The sequence below is a fragment of the Ptychodera flava genome, chromosome 21, assembly GCF_041260155.1.
Source record: "Ptychodera flava strain L36383 chromosome 21, AS_Pfla_20210202, whole genome shotgun sequence".
NCBI classification, from domain to species: Eukaryota; Metazoa; Hemichordata; class Enteropneusta; family Ptychoderidae; genus Ptychodera; species Ptychodera flava.
In genome coordinates, this window is record NC_091948.1 from 33447416 (window position 1) to 33459545 (window position 12130).

The 12130-nt window shown below is 40.0% G+C and overlaps 1 protein-coding gene across 1 annotated transcript in view; it reads left to right on the forward strand.

Annotated features, from left to right (window-relative positions):
- Positions 1 to 12130, forward strand: part of LOC139122061 (apolipoprotein(a)-like) — a 97917-nt gene that overhangs the window by 71177 nt on the left and 14610 nt on the right. The gene's annotated exons all lie outside the window — the stretch shown is intronic.

Genomic DNA, 12130 nt, shown 5'->3' on the forward strand with positions numbered 1-12130 from the left:
AGAATAAAATGTTTTGGTATGAGGGACAGAGTGTATATCTCATTTGTCCTCAGCTTATACTTCCAAATTGATAACATTGACTTATTGACTCTCTTTGGTGAAAAACGACACTATGACCTATTGGAATGCTTTTTAATACATTGAAGGATAATTTTTAATTGTATACATGAGAGCCGTTTTATACACGGGTCCAGAGAGGATCAACAAGTGCAGGGGGCCACGTTTACATGTATTTATACAGAAATGTACTCTTCTTTGGGTCACGCTAACAACAAGTGATAAACATATGATTTGGCTGTTTGGCAGTTGGACAACACTTATGCATGTCCTTGAATAGTAATGCAGATTCAACTTTGAATGGGGCTCCCATAATTACACTATTTTTGTCAAGAAATAACTTTCAAACTCGGCTAAGTTTCACAAATTTCCAAAACAAACAGCAAGAAAAACCCTGCAGCTCATTACAGTAAAATTAAGGGTGCCTGAAAACAAAACCTTGACAAGACGCCTTATAGCCAAGTTCGTAAACCACTCTTTCTATACATGAATATACTCGAGAACATATTACTAAGTGTAATTGCACTTTACACAGGTGCTGTAGATGTTACGGGGATATATTATGTATTTTCTAACATTATCCCTAACTATCGGTTTTAGCTTCGAGAAACGGTGGTTCAATCGGATTCAAACTCACATAGTAAGGCACCCAGTCACCTAGTGGAGAATAAAGCCACAGATAAAAACCGTTCCGCCTAATCCCCATCTCAAGAAGATTGCAGGGATCAAATTTTGCGGTAGTCCCGCGTCCACAGACTACAAACTTTTTCCTTGGGCTACCAAAATCCATGAAATGGTAGCCCACACGGACTCCCAAAGCCTGGGACATAAAATAAATTTTCGAACTGGAATTTGGCATGCCGATGTCCGTCACTTGGGGACGAGCTGAATGCAGTCAAACCCAGTTAGCTAGCTGGACAAAGAAAGGGTCAGACTATGACTTTGTTATGCAAATTGCAAAGACGACTGTGCAGTGGAATTTTGCAACAAAGTTTCAATATCTGAACTGAGGTACTTGGTTGACAGACACAGGAAATGATGGCCAATGAAATGCCTTTTCACTGCATTTAGATCACAATGTATCAATCACACTTATACGGAAATTATTGTCTCCTCACCTGCACAGAAAGCCCATGCTTTATTTTAACTCTGCTGCAAAATGTCTCACCGGCTGAGAAAAAGTCGTTGTCATGGCGACTATCAAAATTTGCATACAACTCTGAGTATGAAACGGCTTGTCAATAGGTCACCAAAACTTTTGAATGTCACTGCTGTCAAATTCGTACCGTATTGCTGTTTTCTTCTGGGTGTTAAAGGTGTGTAAGTATTCACGTCAAATGAACAGAAAATTCCCTTCATGGTCAGAATCTTGAGAAAATAGGTCTTTTCTTGCCTGGTTACGCGGAAAATATCACCAAACTACAAAATGTATGGGCTACCAGCCATTATCACTGGGCTACTAAATTCAGAAAATGGTAGGCCAAGTGGACTACCAGGGAATAACGTAAATTTCGAGCCCTGGATTGGTTCAATAACCGAATTAAGTTGTTACATTTTTCTGACTGCGACCCTCCAGACGCTGTACAGTTCATGAAGCACTCATGCTATCACACATCACGCTATCACATCGCGTACAAACTTAATCGAAACGAAGCAATGAATACATCGCTTAAATTGGGCGAAAGACTGCCTCGGGAACAATTCTGTCCGCCAGCAGAGCCATCAACCCAGGGTAGAAAATACGGTGCTTTCAATCAGTTTCGAACTCACAACGTACGGATATTAAGCTGAATTATATGTGAGTACGAATCAAGAGAGGTTACCGATTGTAAATAGTTAACTTTAAATTCTGTCCTCCCAAAAGTCTGTGTACTAGTGCTGAACAGAAAGGTTGCACATTTTTAGGTCGAAGTCATTAATTGCTTGGTAATTATTATTACGATACTTCATAACATTATCAACCAATTGGAATGATATGGCCACTTTAAAAGGCATTGGGCTACATCTACCTATGATACGGATATGTTCATTCTGATATCTTTAGTGATCATAGTTTCTCGTTTCCTTGGCAAAGTTAACTGATACGATTTTCCGAGTAGTCTGCGACGACTGAATTTCAATTCGCATAAACGCGATGTCACGAAATAGTACCTGGTAAACATAAGGTCGCATGTATGACAGCAAAATCGGTACTCCGTTACTCTGCATTTCCATATATTATAATTATGTTTTTGTGAAGTGACCAATAGTTGGAGGCCGCCTTATTTATTCTTGTACGAACCAATGGCTGTACGTTACTGGGTCTTTTCGGTTACAATCATCAAATATAAAGAGAGTGGTGAGTTGTTTCTTGTACAGTGCTTTGTTGGAAATTGAGCATTACCATGATCGCGATACTATTGACAACTTTATTCATCGCGGTTGATTTTTCTGAATCAGGTAAGATATTTATCATCACGATAAAGTTTTCCATTTTTCACGATTGATTCTTAGTGGAAGACAATAATTTTATGCAGTTATTGTTCTATGCACTAGCAAATAGTATATAAAACTGGTAAGTATTCCGCCATATGGTGAAAGGTTTATAAACTCTCTCTCTCTCTCTCTCTCTCTCTCTCTCTCTCTCTCTCTCTCTCTCTCTCGTAAATAAGAAAATAAAGCAAATGTACTTCCATTGCCTAAGTTTGCATTCCCGAATGTGTTGCGTATTTAAAATGTTTTACCCGTTAGTCTTTAGTCTTACATTGCCAAATCTTTTCGGGTCCGACATTTATATTAATATTGGCGATTGCGTGATTAGACAAATTTGAATGGTGTGGTGTCGGCGCCTTCTTGTCTTTCTACTAATTGCTGAAATGTCTTTGTTCATCCTTTACACCAACACGAATACTTTATGTTCAGACTATTCGCAATACATTTATTTACCGGGAAACATTGAAATATTCTGTCGCTTCAGTAAATCGCTTTTTGACAATCACATGTCAGCAACACACGGAAAAATCAACTGGTCTTATCACACAACAGCTGATTTCAAAATCATCGGGCTCGAAAAGTAAGGCACGCTAAGACATGTAGACTAGCATGTGCAACATTTCGGGAAAATTTCAACACCTCGAACAAGGGTATCAATCAGAAACAAGAGAACAATTTCGAGACATTCAGCATTTTGGAGCATTCCGTTATAATGTGTCCGTATCTTGACGAGGTTAGTGGTTGATTTGCATCAAAGTAATATATTTTTAGGATGAATAATGCGGTAGTAAACACCTATTGCCTGGTCATGAGGGCTATAGCGCCCGTCTATTACCCCGAGGGACCGTGTGTTACCAGAAACACATCGCTATTCCCCGAGGCCGTAGGCCGAGGGGTATAGCGATGTGTTTCTGGTAACACACGGCCACGAGGGGTTATAGACGAGCGCTATAGCCCGAGTAAAGACCAGGCGATAGGTGTTTTATACCACACCACATGCTCATGTTGTATTGTTATATAGTTTTTGTTGTGTTTTGATATTTTGCACCACAACAATCCATCGTAACAAGTTTACTGGGCGATGTTTCCACAGCGGTTTCAGTTGTACGTGGTAGTACGACTTTCTTTCAAAAAGTATTCTAAGCATACCTAGCGACATCCTTAGTTGCACTTTAATCTTTTCCGTCTATGAGCTGTTCAAGTTCCTACGCTGTTGGACTGTTGGAAAATGTTGGAAAATCTGTTTTAGAGAATGTGTCGTCACGTATCCCGGACGCACATCACGTTCCAGTCACCCGCCATTGTTGCAAAGCTGCAGACGACACTACGGTCACCTGACCAGACGCTTTTACCAAATTTGGTCAGCACTATTTCCCTAGGGAAATAGCTTTTCAAAAAATAACCTCTGACGTCACTTTTTTCGATCTGATAGGGACTAGACGTATCTATTTTCTCGTCACGTGACGTATTCTAGCGAATCGCGACACGGAATGAGCATGTGGCGTGTTTATAATACACAATATTTAATTCAAGGTTTACTAGCATGGTCCTTATAATAAAAATTTGGGAAGTGCTCACCTGTGATACATGGTTTAGCCTCTACTTATATATTGGGGTAACATAACAGGAAATATGCCATACTTGACACACATTGTTTTTCCTCAATAATACATCTTAATTATAGAAACACGTGTTTGGGATGAAAAATTTACTGCACAATATTTATAGGAAGTTTCAATTTCAACAGTATTCGAATAAAAATTAGAAAGTGTTTACTTACGAGAGATGACTTTGCCTTAACCTTATGGGCCACAGGACACAAAATATAAGATGGTCGAAACAGAATTTGTTTACTCTCTGATAGATCCTCATCAAAGTAAGTTGTACTGAGGATAATACATTTACTGTACAAGTTTCATTAATGTTTTAATATTAAAGGCCTTCTAATAAAATGTATGGAAATGTTCCACAATGAGACATGACATACAAATCTAAAGTTTATTATGTGTTTAGGCTATATGACACCAAACATACAATATTTGACATACATGTTGCGAAGAAGAACAACTGTCCAACCAATTCTCCAATAATACGAATTTATTTCAATGTAACTGCCATATACTGGCGAAGAGAAGCTGTTTACACTAATAGTTGTTGATACATATATCTAGTCTGACAAAACTTTCACTGTGGTTTCATCTCTGTATGCAAATTTAGAGTGACATTGAAATGTAAAGTCAGATATGCAAATATAGAGTGAAGTATGCAAATGAGAATAGAAAGGAGAATACAATTGTCCTTTTCTCCATTCTCCCCCTCAATCAGTATGTATAACATATTGATTCTCTAATAGATACTGTACTTTTTTTACTTTAAGGAAATTACATTTCGAGTCAAAATATCCAATAGTAAAGACAATTGACACTGAATCGCGTATACTGCAAAGTAGAAATTTCATTCTGCAATGTCCAAATTTCAAATGTCTATTTTAGTGTCTTAAATTCAAAATTCGAGAGGGCACACTTTTGTTACAGGGCGCAGAAATTTACTCTTTCAAACTTTCACTGTAACCACACGCACATGTCCGTCACGACCAGGGTGTACTTCGGTGACTCTTCCCAAGGGCCAATGTCCACGCTGTGTATCTGGAGAAATCACCAGGACAATGTCATCTACTTGTAGGTCTCTCTGTGGTGTGAACCATTTTTTCCGGATATTAAGTGGGTAGCCATTCTCGCAGCCAACGTTTCCAAAAGTGTCGCATTAATTCTTGAACTCTCCTCCACCTTTTTCTGGGACTATAGTCAGTGGTGTCGACAGACGCTGGGGCAAATTCTCCACCAATTTGTCCATGAAGAAAATGGTTTGGTGTCAGAGGAGTTACATCATCTGGATTTGCAGACTGGTAGGTGATAGGCCGTGAATTGATAAGTGCTTCTGCGCCTGTCACAGCCGTTAGAAGTTCCTCGTCCGTTATATCAGCATTTTTCAGTATGGCGTAGATCGCTCTTTTAGCTGCCTTGATCATAGATTCATGAACTCCACCAAAGTGAGCAGCTAAGGGAGGGTTAAAATGCCACTTTATTCCTTGATTTGCAGTGGACCCCTTGAGTTGATCCTTGTCCAGTTGTTTGACCAATTCTCTGAGTTCCTTGTAAGCTGCTACGAAATTGCTACCATTGTCGGAAAGAACTTGCTTTGGAAGACCTCGACGGTTGACCATTCTGTAAAAAGCATTCAAGAATGAGTCTGTGTCAAGCCCATATGCAACTTCCAGATGAACAGCTCTGGTGGCCATGCAAGTGAACAGACACAAGTAGCGCTTTGTTCTTTGTTTACCTCTGCCTTGGATGGTGATGAATGGGCCTGCATAATCAACTGCTACATCAGCAAATGCACGCAGTGGTATCTTCAGTCGAATGTTAGGCAGTGGAGCCATTACCTGACTTGCAGATTTCGCTTTTTGTCATCTGCATTCAGCACAATCTTTCTCCCACTGGCGGATTTCCTCTCGTCCTGCTATGATCCAAAATCGTGTTGACAAAGCAGACAGAGTGTGATTTGTCCCAGCTACATGTTTTCCCTGTTCATGATAGTGTTTGACTATTAGTTTGGTGACCCAGTTCCTCCGTGGTAGAATGACTGGATAGCGGACATCATATGGTAGGTAATCTGCATATCTTAGCCGCCCATCACATCTCATTAAACCATCTTCATCAAGTCTTGGTCGTAATCTTAGCAACTTGCTCTTCTTTGGCAATTCCTTTTTACCAACAAGTGCTGAATACTCCTCGGGAAATGATTCAGCCTGCATGGTCTTGATTATCATAATCTCTGCTTCTTCTATTTCTTCTGGAAGTAATTCTCCCTTTGTTCTCTCTTCTTTTGGCAATTTACAATTGTCCAAAAATCGACAGACCCAGGCTTGAACTCTCTTCAGTGTTGTCCAACTTGAAAAACGCACAGGATTCAAGCAATATGATGTAGACTCTGTTTGGGTTGTAACCATTAATGTTTGTACTTGCTGCTCAGGTTCTCTTGGTATGGAACAATGGCTGATTCTTGGGTCTTTCTTTGAATTGAAAGTCACTTGTCGATTACTACTGTCTCTCTTCATTTCAATATCTATAAACTCGTTGCCCTTTGTTATAGGGTTTTGTGGCCAATCAGATGTTGGTTTTGCAAGAAATTCCGGACCATTCCACCAGAGATCTTCATCAGCCAAATCGACAGCAGTCACCCCTCTACTATATGAATCTGCCCGGTTTTCTTTTGTGGGTACATATCTCCACTGTTCTGGATTGGTAGAGGTTTGGATTTCACAAACTCTGTTAGCTACAAAGGGCTTGAACTTCCGGCTTCGGTTCCTTATCCACCACAGAACATTCATACTGTCTGACCAGAATACTACTTGATTCAGCATTATTCCAAGCACTTCTGAAATGGTCTCTGTCAATCGTAGTCCCACAATGGCACCCATTAATTCCAGGCGAGGAATACTTGTACTTGTGAGTGGTGCTACTCGAGATTTTGCTGCCACCATACGACAGGAAACCAGATTATTTGCATATGTAGATCTCGCATAAGTTACTGCACCATATGCATCTTGGGAGGCATCAACAAATGTGTGTAGATCCACTGACACAACTTCCTGTGGCAATTGTAGGCATCTTGGAACTCTGATCTTCTCCAAGTCAGTTAATTCAGCAAACCATCTCTGGGCTTTGATCATTAAGTCAATGTCAAGGTCATCATCCCATTCTAGTCCGGCAGCCCAGATCTCTTGTAGGAGTACTTTAGCTTGGATCGTGAATGGCGATAAGAATCCCATTGGGTCGAAGAGAGTGGAAATTCTGCTTAGGAAACTACGTTTTGTGATTGTGTAGTTTTCCGCTGGAGGGTTCACTTTAAATGTGAAGACATCTTCTTCAGCTAGCCACCACACTCCTAGTGTCTTCATAGAAGGTAAACCATCTTTGTCTAGGTCAACCTCGCATGCTCTGTCCTTGGTCGGTATCTTCGCCAAAACATCAGCCGAGTTCGACAGCCATTTTCGGGCATGCATCCCTGCCGTAGACCACAGTTCAGATAGTTCTCCATATAGTCTTATACCATCACTGACAGTTTTAACAGAGTCCATACTATCATCCATGTAAGTTGATTTTAATACTGTCTCTGCTGCCATAGGTAGTTCGCTTGTGTGGGCTTTGGCGTGTGTCTGCGTTACGAATTGCGCCAAAAATGGAGAACAATTGACTCCAAATACAACTCTTGTGAATTCGTATTCATCTGGAGCTTTATCTTCCTCTAGATCCCTCCACAGAAATCGATGACAGGGTCGATCGTCTGGTGGGATTTCTATCCTTAAATACATTTCTGCTATGTCCGAAAACCAAGGCTACTGGATTTCTTCGGAAACGAAGTAATACTTCAAACAGATCATGCTGTAATTTGGGTCCTTGATATATAACATCATTTAAGGAGATACCATGATGTCTTGCAGATGCATCAAATACGATTCTGGTCTTTGTTGTGGCCTTGTCAGGTCGTACAACAGGAAAATGTGGCAAATACCAAATTTTCTTGGGTTTCTCTTCAGTCGGATCGATTTTGCGGATGTATCCCTTGTCAACATATTGACGTAGATTTTCCGAATAGGCTGCTGCAATCTGTTGATTCTTTTTCAGTCTCTGTTCTGTGTTCCGCAACCGATGCAGTGCCATGTCATAATTGTCGAGCAGTTCAGGTGCATTTTCTTTCCATGGAATACCAACTTGGTAGCGACCATTCTCCAACTTTAATGACCTCTCAGCCATTCTGAGTGCAGCTTGATCATCGATGGACATAGTCCGAGTTTCTGTCAGACTTGGGAGATTCTCAACTTCCCAGAACTTTCGAAGTGTCACATTTATGTCCTTCAAAGTTGATTCACCATGGGTGAAATATGTGCGTACAAAGTTTGTCTGAATAGTACGCCCTTGATTACCATTTGGATTTCCGATGCAGGTCCAGCCCAATGGAGTTAATCTGGCAATAGGTTCTCCAGCTTGTCCTCTCACATCTCTATACGAATAATGCAAATCTGCATAATCAAGGCCAATAAGAACATCTACTATAGGTCTGCGTCCAAGGCAAGGAAAGTCTATACCTTTAAGATGTGTCCATTTTCCCGCCGTCTTGTTCCAATCTATGACCTGCATGTCACCTGTTACTCTATTTGTTGTCAGTGCACTTATCTTGGTATTCACTCGTCCATCAATACTCTCAAGTCCCACTTCTACAGTAGTTGACTGGAATGTTTTCATTTGTCCATTGAGAACATTGACAGATATATTGCGAGGGTCTCCTTGTAATCCCAACTCGTCAGCAACATCAGCATTTATGTATGTTCCTGTGCTAGCATCATCAAGCAAAGCGTTCGCCTTGAGTTTACGATTTCCATGTTTTAATACTATTGGTACAGTCCGCAAGGTGATGTGTTCTACATCAGGCGAATCTGAAATCATTGTCGTGGCTGTGTGCGATTTCACTGCATAACCTCGTTGCTCCCCCTCAGTGGAACATGCAGATAGATCTCTGACACTATCAGCAATGTCACTGTTATTGTCATGCACTTTGGGCTGTGATTGTGAAGCAATGCCCTTGTTTATTGACTTTTGATTACCTGGATTCCACCTTCTGTGTAGCAACCTGTTATGAGTGTCTTGGCAACCATAAGTTCCACATATCCTCGTTCTGGTGCAATGTTGACCTCGGTGATCATCTCCAAGACAGCGATAACATAACTTGAATTGTTTTGCAGCATCCCATCTTTGGGATACGCCCATTTTCTTGAAAAGATCACAACTCCATACTCCATGCTTACCACCACATACTTTGCAGGAACGATAGCTACCACTCAGAACAGGTTTCCGGTTTTCAGAACTTCCAAAATATGTTCGTGGATTGGTTGACCTGGCCCTTCTATCTATTTTCGTATTTGTGCTTGTAAGTCCTTGAACAGTTTCACTTGCAATAGTTTGGAATTCTGCTTCCTGTATGATCCAATCTCTGAGTGTTTCAACTGATTCAACCTTGTTTTTCTCAAAGATCCAGCGATGATACTGTGTCAGCATCGATTCAGTCATTTTCTTTTGTAGCTTTGTATACAGGGAGCCATTTCCCAGTTCGTCATTTCGTCCAGATTCCTTGAGGTTGACTACAGCAATATCCATGAGCCAGTCCGCAAAATGTTCAATATCTCTGCTATATCCAGTTCTGATAGGTTTGAAATTTTCAACTTCTTCTAAGTACAGCGCTATTTGACGACGCTTTCCACCATATTTCCGTTCAAGTCTCTCTTTAGCTGCTTCATAGGCAATTGCTGAATGACCCAAATTTTCAATTACTTTGAGAGCTTCTCCGGACAAGTATTGACGCAGCTGAAGAAGTTTATATTCTGGAGTTGCAGGGGACTGGTCTATACATGCATTAAAGGCTGCTTTCCAACTTTCGTAAAGTCTCTTGTCACCCGAGAATGTTGGAATTGAAACTCTTTTCAACTGTTTCCACAAATCTTGACCAATGGCGACAGAGTTTGATACTTGATTTGTATTGGCATTCAAAGTGGTTAACATACCTTGTCCTGACCTTGTGTCTTCAACTGTACCCTCTTGTGGTATAGTGTCTGGCGTGGTAATTGCATGGACATCAGGTGCACTGCAAGGATCAATCTGTGATTGTGGCAATGCTTGTTGTCTCAGTCCAAGTTCCATATCAACTTCATTCTCAAGTTCTTGAAATCGTTTCTGTAAATTCCGTTCAGCTGCTTGAAGACGCTCATGTTCATGTTGCATCTGTTTATCCCATTCATATTGTCGACGTTCATTTTCCTCTTCCAAGTCCTTTTTCATAGTTATTATCTCTCTTTCCTTTTTATTCACTTCTTCTAGGATCTTTTCAACCTCGTGGCGTGCTTCTCTTTCTTTCTGTTGACGGAGTCTAATATTAGTAGGCACTCCTGACCCTGCACTTGACATTTCATCTTTTTTCGCATGTATATAATCTTGTGCCTGATTCTGTGCTTCTGTATACTCATTTTCTAGTTTGTCCATTTCTTGACTGACCTTCTGTATATTCTGCTTGGCTTTTCGTCGCGAATACAAGTCCGATAATTTTGCCATAATGTCCATAGCACTTTCTTGAGCCAAGTCCAACTTTCTACACAGATCTCTCACCTGTCTTCGGCTTGGTAATTCTTCCTCCTCATCTTCTTCCAGGAGACGTAGTAGCTGGTGTCTGAGCCTGGTAAACGCTGCCTTGCTCTTCGCCTTGGCTTGCTTCAGCTCCTCCAACTGTTCTTCCAGACCTTCAGCATCTTCAGACTGCTCCACTTCTTCCGCTTCAGACTGATGGCCAACTTCTTGTTCTTCGTCCATAACTCTACTTTCTTCAAACCATGCTCTGCTACCAAAATATGTTGCGAAGAAGAACAACTGTCCAACCAATTCTCCAATAATACGAATTTATTTCAATGTAACTGCCATATACTGGCGGAGAGAAGATGTTTACACTAATAGTTGTTGATACATATATCTAGTCTGACAAAACTTTCACTGTGGTTTCATCTCTGTATGCAAATTTAGAGTGACATTGAAATGTAAAGTCAGATATGCAAATATAGAGTGAAGTATGCAAATGAGAATGGAAAGGAGAATACAATTGTCCTTTTCTCCAATACATTATACTTATCCATGCATTATGGATATGTATTAAAGCAAAATCTACTTGCATGATGCATTTAGTACACTATGTTTACTTGAAGTTTCAATCTGATCATCTTTCTAATGAAAAATTGGAAAGTGTCTACCTACAGAGCTTGGCATAAAATACACATTATAGCTGGGTAAACATTGCGCAAAACATTTTAAAGTTGAATCAAATTATGTTTACTCCATAGTGGACATTTACTAAAATACATTGAAGTTTCAAAATAACTTGAAACAGCCTCACAATAAATGTTTGAGAACAAATATTCATGCAGGCTTGCTGATAAATTTGCAAATTTTGCAAATTTTAGTTTTCAACAATAAAGTTTAGTGCATATGACAGAGTGACAAGTTGCATTAACAATACTTGGTATTTCAAAATGCTGTAGGAAGTAGATAAAGAAACTGTAATTGATACAAACAAAAAAAACTTTCAAAGTCAGAGGTACTGCAGCTGCATTTTATACACATAGAGTATAACTATTTAAATATTCAAATATCAAAATTTCCTCTGGCAATAGCGGGGTTCGTGATTTTTTTATCATCTTCTAAGGGGTCATCAAATGCTGTTAGAGTGGTTAGGGCTCCTGGGTTTTGTTATTTTACCGGAACAATGTCATCTTTAATAACTGAAGGCTCCTTTACAGTGTTTGGATCTAGTTAAAGAATCAACACTAAATTGCATTAGATATTTATCACGGAGATAACTATCAGGGTCGCCAAAGTGTTTGATTGATGGCTATTTCTAGATCGCAAACTGTCGTTTCTCGATTAACTTTCTCAACAACATCGTATAAAAATTACCCTAAGGCGTGTTATATTGGAAAATCCAGCGCTCTTACCGATCATCGCTA